Consider the following 11,316-nt stretch of genomic DNA (forward strand, 5'->3'; position numbering starts at 1 on the left):
TTTAGGCAAGATTTGTTTTTAATGGCAACACAAAAAAACTTCATCACCACCAAGATGAGTTTTGAAATAAAAAATAAAAAATAAAAAAAGAGAAGAGAAGGAGGACGAAAGAGGGGAAAAAGATCCTTCTTGTGCGATGCTGGGTTGAATCTTTTGATTTTGACACCGGATTGGTGATCCTCATCTCGAGATCTATGATTTGTGGTGAATAAAGTCTATATTTTTCAAATCCCCAAAAACCCTAAGTGAAACCCTTCAATTTGGGTAGGAATCCTTTAAATCTTATTGGTATCTCTTGAGAATGTGAATCTAAGGTTTAACAAAGGACCTACATGTTGTTTATGAAGTATTTAGAGGAAGAAATTGCAAGATTTGAAAAGAATTTATTGATCTCTTAAGCTAAAGAGAAGATTTGAGGTTTTTGAAGTGTTCTTGAGCAAAGAGGTAGAACCCAAGCTTAGAACTTTTAATCGATCATAGATATATGTTAGAATCATGATATGTGACCTTAAATTTATGAAAAATACGATCGAATCGACCCATGGTGGTTTCCCCAAGGTGGGATGAAGAATGGAAGTGAACAGTAAAGTTTTAATTTTGAGTGGTGGGTGCCTAGAAATGGTCGGACTCACCAATCTGGAGCCCACCTGTCCTAGATGGGCTGTTGGTTTGATCGGCTAGCAAGACTGGTAGGCACCTGGCACGCCACTCTTAGCCCGCCAGATCAGGCGGAGCCACTAGGCTGAGTGGTGAGCAAGGACTGGCGGGCATCTAGCCCATCGCTTTTGGCCCGCCATTCCTTATAGGGCCCCTGTGTCGAGCGACGAGTGAACTACTCACCGGTTGGCCTACCACTCCAACTCATTGGATTCCGATTAGGCCAAAATTTGTCAGATAACCTTCTCTAATGATTTTAAACATGTAGGGATCATCATACCCCATTAGTTATGAGCCTAAAGTGGAGATGAACTAAGATTAACCTCTTTTATGATAGTTTCACTAGAAACTCACGTTATCGCACGTCGTATCTTCCTCGTACTAAGGATGATCATTGTACACAATTAGGTAAGTGGGGAGAGGACATTGACTTCTATTTTTTGAGTGATTTTGCATCATTTCATTATTTTCGTAGATTAGTCATGTCATTATTTCATTATTGTGTGTAGTCTAGTCATCCTCAAATGCTATTTGCATGCATTGATATGTGCATTATGAAATTCATTTATGACTTGATATGTTGATATCTTTAATTACTAAATACTTATTCTTTCTTTGAGATATGAGATGGATGACTTTAAATTATTAATATGATGTATTGCTAGACTAGATGCCGTGATCGGCTTAAACACAAATACATTGGTGGCCCGTGGAATGGGACACGGTGATACTATACAGTCATACTATCTCATATAAGAGCATACGGTTAGGAATGACATATCCTTGGGCTATAACCCTTCCCAGCAAGGGTTTAGGTGTTGAGCATATCACTGGGGGGAAGCTTGAGGTTGTGTACCAATGGTGGCGGTTAGAAGTACGTCCAGTCGATCACTAAGACGGTCGATAACTTTAGTGATACAACAAGAGGCCCAATCGTACTGCTTTTAAATTAATGAAAGGCAAGACCCATTTTACTTTAATGTAAGGCAAGACCCGCTTTACTTTTTTGGTACCCAGGGCTAGCCTTCTCCGGCAACTCCATGGGCATATCACTGGATGGGGTTCACGGCTCATACCCGTGGCATATGAGCATTGTGGTTGAGAGTAGCATATGACCTATAACTTAAATATGATGTTTAGGTGGTTTAAAGTAATAAAAATGGACTTGCATACATATAGGTGCATTTATATTACGAATGATTGTTTGGTCTTTCTTTTCACTTACTGAGCTAGTGAGATCATCCTACGTGTACATCACTTTTAGATGATTTTGCACATTATCCGGCTAAAGAGCTAAAGTCTAGACCCACTGTAGGGTTTTCAGCTGAGGACTGGTGGGTCGAAGATCTTAGGCATGGGGTTGAGTACCCGTGCAAGGGTTGTGTTGCGGGACCATAACACTAATGTCAACCCGGGATTCTTTTTGGTGATTTTATGATGTTACCCATTTTGTACTCTAGATGTTTAAATTATAATTCTTGTGTATATATCACGCCTACAGATCCACATGTATATGTATTATGTCATTTAGGTATCAAGAGTATTGGGGTATTTACAGGTTTATACATATAAGACTTCTGCTGAAATACATGAATTTCTTTCTTTAGTTTTGGATATATTGTGTAGTGGTAACTGTATCAAATGATCCTGATAGGTTTTGGGTTAACAGGTGTTAACTCGATCACCGGTCCGATTCTAATGTGATAGCCCTGACGGCCTGAACCCATCCTTGGCCCGCCCTGATCCCGAACAAGTATTAACCCCAAAATTTTAGTGCAGAGGGCCGACCTGACCCTAAAATTTCTAACCTTGAGTCAGGGTAGGGCTGGTAAGGGTTGATGTCTTTGGCCTGCCAAGCCCGCCTTGAACCCATTCCTGATTTTTTTCTCTGACTTTTAGCCCTGATTATGGCTTGACCAGGCCCTGGTTTTTGCCCCTGATGTTGACTTTGGATTTTTTGTTTTCTTAGAATGTTCTCCTCTTCGTTTACCATAATAGATGGAGTTATTTGTATTGTTTGAATGTTTTCTTTAGGGTGTTCTCCTCCTCACAAGTAATTTGTGACTTTGTGTGTGTATGTGTTTTTTTTTTTTTTTCAAAGGAATATTTTTTTAATTATTTCATATTTTCTAGGGTCGAGATCTGGGTATACCGGGCCCTTAATGGCAAACCAGGGTCAATCAGGGTCATCCCAACCCAACCCTGAAAAATCAGGGCCAATCAGGGTGGGTAAGGGTTAGGTTGAACTTTGAAGGGTTGGGCCTGGGTTGAATTTTTAGTAGGTTTGGGCCAAGTAAAGGGAACTTAGGGTTAGGCTAGGATAGTAAGAAGCCCGGCCCTATTGCACCCCTAGTTAGAGTAAGGCCCGTTTGATTTTTTTCGAAACGTGTTTTTTCGTTTTTCTATACTCAGAAACAGAAAAACACTGCAAAAATTGTTTGACTTTTTTTTTTTTGTTTTGTTTCTGATGCGATAAAAATTGACCAACCGATCTTCCTTGTAGCTCTTGATGCTCCAGCAGACCTGCATAGAAGAGAAGGCAAGGGAGAGCCGGGCTGACCCGATGTTGGACCCTCCGATGCCTAAGTCAAATCTTTCCACAGTAGATACTCGAGAGTTTTCAGTAAAGAAGTGATTGATCCCCTTTGAGGGGGCTTACCTTGGTATTTATAAGCTGCTGATGGAGAGAATAAGGGAGATGTTTGTAGAGAGTTCTGTTAGGAGTAGGGTCCTTAAGAGGAATGGCTCTTTGATTCTAGGAATATTCCAGATTCTAGGACATATTCTGGGAATATCCATCTTTTATCTCGGAGGTGCAAGTCATGAGAGGAGTGGACGCATCTGATGACGTGTAGTGGATAGAGTCCCGCCCTCGTGATCAGGGATCGCATCTCTTAAATGTAGGATTGGATGTGTGCACGTTTCTGGGTGCATTACTTGACTGTGTCAAGCCGAGGTGATAGGTCGATCGAGCCAAGGTGGCTGGTCGGCCCAAGGGGAGACCGAGGTGACAGGTCAGCCTGAGGAGAGACTGAGGTGGCAAGTCGGCCTGAGGAGAGACCGAGGTGGCAGGTCGGCCTGAGGGGAGATCGAGGTGGCAGTTCAGCCTGAGGAGATACCAAGGTGGTAGGTCGACCTGAGGAGGGACTGAGGTGTCAGGTCGGCCTGAGGGGAGACCGAAGTGGCAGGTTGGCCTAAGAGGAGATCGAGATTGCAGTTTGGCTTGAGGAGAGACCGAGGTGGTAGGTCGGCCTGAGGGGAGACCGAGGTGGATCGGTGGCTCAGCCACCCAAGGGGTCGACTAGGCCAAGGATGACCCAAGGAGTCGGCTTGGCCAAGGATGAGCCATGGGGTCGGCTCGGCCAAGGATGACCCAAGGGGTCAGCTTAACCAAGGATGACCAAGGGGTCGGCTTGGCCAAGGATGACCAAAGGGTTAGCTCGGCCAAGGATGACCAAGGAGTCGGGTCAGCTTGGCCAAGGATGACCAAGGAGTAAGATCGACTTGCCCAAGGATGACCAAGGAGTAAGATCGACTTGGCCAAGGATGACCAAGGAGTCAAATCGTCTACGCCAAGGATGACCAGCTCAGCTCGGCCAAGGATGACCAAGGGGTCGACTCTGCCAAGGATGACCAAAGAGTCTGGTCGGCTCAGCTAAGGATGACCAAGGGATCAACTCGGCCAAGGATGACCCAAGGAGTCAGCTTGGTTCTGCTAAGGATGACCAAGGGGTTGGCTCGGCTTGGCCAAGGTTGACAACCAAGTATGACCCCAGGGGTCAAGCTCGGCCAAGGATGACACAAGGGAGTGGCACTTTTACCCTCATCATAAGCCCCCCACTCCTTCTGGTCGAGGTCCATAGGTTGACTTGTAGGATTTCCATAAGTAAGGATTATGTGCTTGGATCAGGCTATGGATCTTCAGTTTAGTGAAGATAGCTTTGTTACTTTTGATTTTTCTATAGTTGTATTTTCGTACCAACCTTTGAAGTTGGTTTTTTGAGTGCCAACCACCAAAGAATCATTGGCTCGATGGCCTTTAGTACGCAAAGCCTTGGGGTGTCGAGTTGTGGCTCGGACTCGCGTGCCTTAGTGCATAAAGTCATGAGGTGCTGAGCTAGAGCTTGGGCTTGAGTGCCTTAAGGCCTAAGGGCTAGAGGTGCCGAGTTGATGCTCGGGCTTGCATGCCATAATGTTTAAGGGCTCGAGGTGTCGAGCTGGAGCTTGAGCTTGTGAAGTGCCAAGTCGGGGCTCGGGTTTGCATGCCTTAATGTCTAAAGGCTTGAGGTGTCGATTCGGGGCTTGGGCTTACATTCCTTAATGCGTAAGGGCTTGAGGTGTTGAGCCTATGCTTAGACTTACGTGCCCTAGTGCGTAAGGGCTTGAGGTACCGAGCCGTGCTCGAGCTTGCATGTCTTAATACGTAAGGTCTTGAAGTGCCGAGCCAAGGCTCGGGCTTACATGCCTTAGTGCGTAGGGACTTGAGGTACTGAGCTGGGGCTCAGGCTTACATGCCTTAGTGGGTAAGGGCTTGTGGTACCGAGCCAAGGCTCAGGCTTACATGCCTTAATGCATAAGGGCTTGAGGTGTCGAGCTAGGGTTCGGGCTTACATGCCTTAATGCGTAAGGGCTTGAGGTGTCGAGCCCGTGCTTGGGCTTACGTGCCTTAGTGCGTAAGGGCTTGAGCTATCGAGCCCGTGGTTTGGTTTGCTTGCCTCAGTGCCTAAGGGCTTGGGGTGCCGAGCCGGGGCTTGGGCTTGCATGCCTTAATACTTGAGGGCTTGAGGTGCTGAGTCGAGGCTTGGGCTTGCATGACTTAATGCGTAAGGGCTTGAGGTGTTGAGCCCGTACTTGGGCTTGCATGCCTTAGTGCATAAGGGCTTGAGGTGCCGAGTCGTGCTCAGGCTTGCATGCCTTAGTGCGTAAGGGATTGAGGTGCCGAACCATGCTCGGGCTTGCATGCCTTAGTGCGTAAGGGCTTGAGGTGCCGAGCCAGGGCTCGAGATTGCATGCCTTAATGCGTAATGTTTTAAGGTGCTGAGCCGAGGCTCGGACTTGCAACATGGATGTAATATTCTTTTACCGAGTTCGGGTCGACTTTTCTTTCCTTGCAAATGAGGTCTTCTTTTTCCGACCATCGGGGTTGACTCATCCTTGCATAGTGGAGGAGATATTCTTTTACTTACCAGTTCGGGTCGACCTTTCTTCTTCGGTGGAATGATTTTCCCATTCTGCTCGGCTCGGTCTCAATGTTATCGTTGGTGTGATCATCACGCCGACAACCTTGTTCAAATGGTCAGGAATAGGTCATAGTTGATTCTTTGACTATTGTTGAGGCTAGTTCAATGGTTTGCTCATCCTCGCTCCATGAGATGTTGGTGTTGTAGCTTACTAATGTTGTTCTCACGGATTGCGCCAATCTGATGCGGTAAAAATTGACCAGCTAATCTTCCTTGCAGTTCTTGATGCTCTAGCAAACCTGCACAGAAGAGAAGGCAGGGGAGAGCCGGGCTGACCTAATGGGGGACCCTCCGATGCCTAAGTCAGATCTTTCCAGAGCAGATACTCAAGAGAGTTTTCAGTAAAGAAGTGATCGATCCCCTTTAAGGGGGGCTTACCATTTATAGGCTGCTGATGGAGAGAGGAAGGGAGACGTTTGTAGAGAGTCATGTTAGGCGTAGAGTCCTTGAGAGGAATGGCTCTTTAATTCCAGGAATATTCTAGATTTCAGGGTATGTTCTGGGAATATCCCTCTTTTATCTCGGAGGTGCAAGTCATGAGAGGGTGGACACCTCTGATGACGTGTAGTGGATAGAGTCCTGCCCCCGTGATCAGTGATCACGTCCCTTGAATGTAGGAGTGAATGTGTGCACGTTTCTGGGTGCCTTACTTGACTGTGCTGAGCCGACGTGATAGGTCAATCGAGCTGAGGTGACGGGTCGATTGAGCTGATGTGGCAGGTCGACCTGAGGGGAGACCAAGCTGGCAGGTCGGCCTAAGGGAAGACCGAGGTGGCAGGTAGGCCTAAGGGAAGACCGAGGTGGCAGGTCGGCCTAAGGGAAGACCGAGGTGGCAAGTCTACTTGAGAGGAGACCGAGGTGGCAGGTCTACTTGAGAGGAGACCGAGGTGGCAATTCAGCCTGAGGAGAGACCGAGGTGCTAGGTCGGCCTAAAGAGGGATTGAGGTATCAGGTCAACCTGAGGGGAGATCGAGGTGGGTCGGTGAGTCGGCCAAGGATGACCCAAGGGGTCAGCTCGGCCAAAGATGAGCCATGGGATCAATTCGACCAAGGATGACCCAAGGGGTCGACTCGACCAAGGATGACCAAAGGGTCAGCTTAGCCAAGGATGATCAAGGGGTCGGCTCGGCCAAGGATGACTAAGGAGTCAGGTCGGCTCAGCCAAAGATGACCAAGGACTCAGATCGGCTTGGCCAAGGATGACCCAAGGGGTTGGCTCGGCCAAGGATGACCCCAGGAGTCTGTTCGGCTCTGCCAAGGATGACCAAGGAGTCAGGTCGACTCGACCAAGGATGACCAAGGGGTCGGCTTGACCAAGGATGACCAAGGAGTCGGATCGGCTCTGCGAAGGTTGACCTAAGGGGTCAACTCGGCCAAGGATGACCCAAGGAGTCGGCTCAGCTCAGCCAAGGATCACCAAGGGGTCGGCTTGGCCAAGGATAACCCAAGGGGTCGAGCTCGGCCAACGATGACATAAGGGGTCGGCTCAGCTCGGCCAAGAATTAGAAACAGGAAAAGAGAAACAAGTTAAACATATTTTTCTATTTTTAGAAATAAGTGGGAGAGACAAAATTTGTGAAAAATCTAATACTTCACTCGACCCACCCAAACCCCAGCCCATTGTTGAAATTTCTCGCTATCTAGAAGCGACGATTCCAACTTGACTGTGCGAAACTTGCAGTTTTGGATTGCCTTCAACAATTCTGAAGATAATCTCCACGAAACATATCTACAGCTCCAATGTCGTTCCTTCACTCGTGAGTTGCAAACCTTTAACATTGTGCCTTCACTCATGTATTACACTATTGAAAACGTTTCAGGAAATAGAAAACCAAACATCTTTTTGTAATTTTCAAAAATCATTTCTTAGTACAAAAATGGAAAAAATAAGGAGTCGGATCAGCTTGGCCAAGGATGACCTAAGGGGTTGGCTCGGCCAAGGATGACCAAGGGGTTGGCTCGGCCAAGGATGACCCAAGGGGTCGAGCTCAGCCAAGGATGACCAAAGGGAGTGGCATTTTTACCCTCATAAATTTCACTTGTTTTTCGAAATAGAAATATAAATTTATGTATATTTATGTGTCTAGAAACAAGAAAAGAGAAACAAGTTAAATATATTTTTCTATTTTTAGAAATAAGTGGGAGAGATAAAATTTGTGAAAAATTTGATACTTCACTCGACCCACCCAAAACCCCAACCCATTGTTGAAATTTCTTGCTATCTAGAAGCGACGATTCCAACTTGATTGTGCAAAACTTGCAGTTTCGGATTGCCTTCATCAATTCTGAAGCTAATTTCCACGAAACATACCTATAGCTCCAACGTCGTGCCTTCACTTGTGAGTTGCAAACCTTTAATATTGTGCCTTCACTCATGTATTACACTATTGAAAATGTTTCAGGAAATAGAAAATCAAACACTTTTTTGTAATTTCAAAAATCATTTCTTAGTACAAAAATGGAAAAAATCATTTATGTTGTTTCTACACACAACAGAAGGAAGTGGAACCTAGTTCATTGATCAAATTAAATGATATAATTATCATCGAATTAACAGAATATATCAGCTGGAATAGCTCAGTTGGTTAGAGCGTGTGGCTGTTAACCACAAGGTCGGAGGTTCAAGCCCTCCTTCTAGCGATATATATTTTTTGCCATGATTTTAAATAAAAAGCACAAAACAATCACAATCATGATATTTCGTATCGGAGCATAAAACGTGAACGGCAGGATTCGAACCTGCGCGGGCAGAGCCCACATGATTTCTAGTCATGCCCGATAACCACTCCGGCACGTCCACGGTTTAACGGCCCCAAAAACGTTACTAATACTTAACTGTGTATATGGATAAGAGGCTTTATTCTACTTATGATCATTTGAAGACCATCCCTAATTTGCAAGAGCTTGACATCATGGTAATTTACTTGTAGCACCATCATTTTTATTTTTGACTTCCTATGGTTCTTTGCTCTCATTAACTTATTCAATTCTCCAACTTTGGCATAATAGGGGATCTGCGATTGTTCCTGTTATGAATATTCAAGAAGCGAAGGATCAATTGAAATCTACATTCAACAAACTCCGGGTTGTAGATATTTCTCAATTCCATGGCATAGAGATTGAATTGGTACTCGTTAAATTTATTCTTGCCAATTCGCTAGTGCTTGAGACGATGAAAATCAGTCATACGATAAATGACACTGACAAAGTATTGACTTTGTCGAAAGAATTGCTTCGATTCAAAAGAGCTTCACCACAAGCAGAGATTGTATTCTTGGACTTCAAAACTTGAATAGAATTGATCCAAGTTGATCACCACTTGAGCTCCATTCAAGCCCCTTTATTTGAAGTTTCTTAGCATTAGGTGTGTCTAGAGCTCAAGCCCCCCTCCCCTATTTTAAGTGTCTTAGTATTAGGTGTGTTTGGGATCACATGCATATGTTGAAGAGCGTTCTGTGTTGTCAATTGAAACTAGTGACTATGGCTTGATTTTTATTGCTCTCTGGGATCCTAATGGTTTGGCAATGACATTAGTCATCTTTGTGTTTGGTAGACAAGAGAAGAAAAGAAAAAAAATAAAAAAATGAAAGGAAAATGAACCTAGAGAAGAGAAGAAAAAAAAGAATAGGAAATAAATGAAATAGAGAAAAAAAAAAATAATGTCTATTTGGCTACCAATACAAGAAAATAAAGGAAAAGTTATATATATATATATATATATATACTAGTAAAAGGACACGTGCAAATGCATGTGGCTGAGAGAGAGAAAGATGTATTTCTATCATATATGATATCCATTGAAGCAATTAATAATTTAAGATGACTATTAAATTTCAAATAATGATAGACAATTACAACATATTTTTAGACAACCAATGGTAAGAGAGAGGCCTCTCTTTAGTAAAATGTCTCTCTGTCTCTCTCTCTAAGAGATTTAGTTATAAGCTATCGAGGATGGGTTCTTTAATTTAGAAACCTTGATTGTGGATGAAAACAATATTGGAGTCTTTGAAGAGCGAACGACATTGACGCACTTTCTTTTTAAGCTCTTTCTATAGCCTTGGTTACAACCAGAGAAATCTGGAGTTCAGAAGCTTGTTAACAATAATGCAATCACAATCACCAATTTCATCATTGTGTAATAAAAAATGATTTTCTTATAAGGTTCATAAAAACAACAATGTAATGCTTTCATGTAATAGAGCATATGACAAAAATAGAAAATCAATTGAACATGATTGAAAGACTTATAGAACATATTAATTCTTGGTATTAATGGTTTGCTTGATAATCTCAACTCTTTCTTTCATAGATTCTTTTACTTGGCAATTTGGGGTCACTTTGTTACAGATATCCAATGTTGAAGAAATCCCTTTTTAGCCATTTATTTTTTCAGACAGATCTAGAGGCAATCACATGCATCCAGTAAAAAAAGTTTGTCCATTAAAAATTATTACAGCATCTAATGTAAATCCTACGTGCTCAATTGAATCTCCAATTAAGCAGTGGCTGTTGGGAACTTAGGACTCAAAGAGAAGTAAGAGTTGGTCAGATTGCATGAAAATAAAATTAAGGGATAGAATTGGAGATGTCTCTGAATTTGAGATCCAACCAACTCTAAAGTGAAACCTTAGTAATTGTAACCCTTAAATATTCAAAATATATAATTTAACAGCATCCATAAACCAAATTAATACCATAGTCACTATTACATTTTTAAAATCAAAACCCCGCCAATCCCATAAAAGAAACAGAACCCACGAGGATCACATTATTGAAAGAATTTCTTAACATCTGCAAAAGAAAAACAATAACATAAACATCAAAACCTACGAAGCAAAAAATCCTCAAAATAAGAATAAGAGAAGCAACGAAACAAAACCAACCAGTGGTGAGAGCCTTGATTGTCCCAGTGTGCTTTCATCTGAAATCCTTAAAGACTTCTTCAACAGATTGAGGATTATGAAGCCCTAAGGTCCTTTCATACATGGGACAAGTTAGAGGGTTAACCCAACATTAGATATGATAAACCCATAAATGAAAGAAGAAAATCAAACATTTAAAAAATATGGATTAAAAAAAATAATAATAAATAAACAAACAAACAAATTTTAGAAGATAAGAAGTACATTATAGGATTAAGGAGCAAAGATGAATACCTTAAATTAAATCATTGGATAGGAAAAGAAAAAGCTAAAGAACTGTATAAGAACCTTACAATAGCTTACTTGGAGCCAAAGAAATAACAGAGAAAGGGAGCTCTTGGAGCTCTCTTAGAGCAGATTGTGGGCTTTGGGAGAGAAGACCAAAGAGGAAACACAACTCTCTGATTTTGTTACCTAATAAAGGGGAGGGAAGAGTGAGATTTTATTTACTAATAAATAAGATAAGAGACTTAATAAATACTTGGGGGGGGGGG

General features: G+C 43.0%; 2 non-coding genes across 2 annotated transcripts; one reads left to right on the top strand and one right to left on the bottom strand.

Moving 5' to 3' along the window:
* Positions 1–8,463: 8,463 nt before the first annotated feature.
* Positions 8,464–8,537, top strand: TRNAN-GUU. Its single transcript has one exon. It is a non-coding gene; the product is annotated as a tRNA-Asn (tRNA).
* Positions 8,538–8,615: 78 nt separating this feature from the next.
* Positions 8,616–8,697, bottom strand: TRNAS-AGA. Its single transcript has one exon. It is a non-coding gene; the product is annotated as a tRNA-Ser (tRNA).
* Positions 8,698–11,316: the final 2,619 nt, after the last annotated feature.

This window comes from Macadamia integrifolia, chromosome 10 (assembly GCF_013358625.1).
Source record: "Macadamia integrifolia cultivar HAES 741 chromosome 10, SCU_Mint_v3, whole genome shotgun sequence".
Lineage (NCBI taxonomy): Eukaryota > Viridiplantae > Streptophyta > Magnoliopsida > Proteales > Proteaceae > Macadamia > Macadamia integrifolia.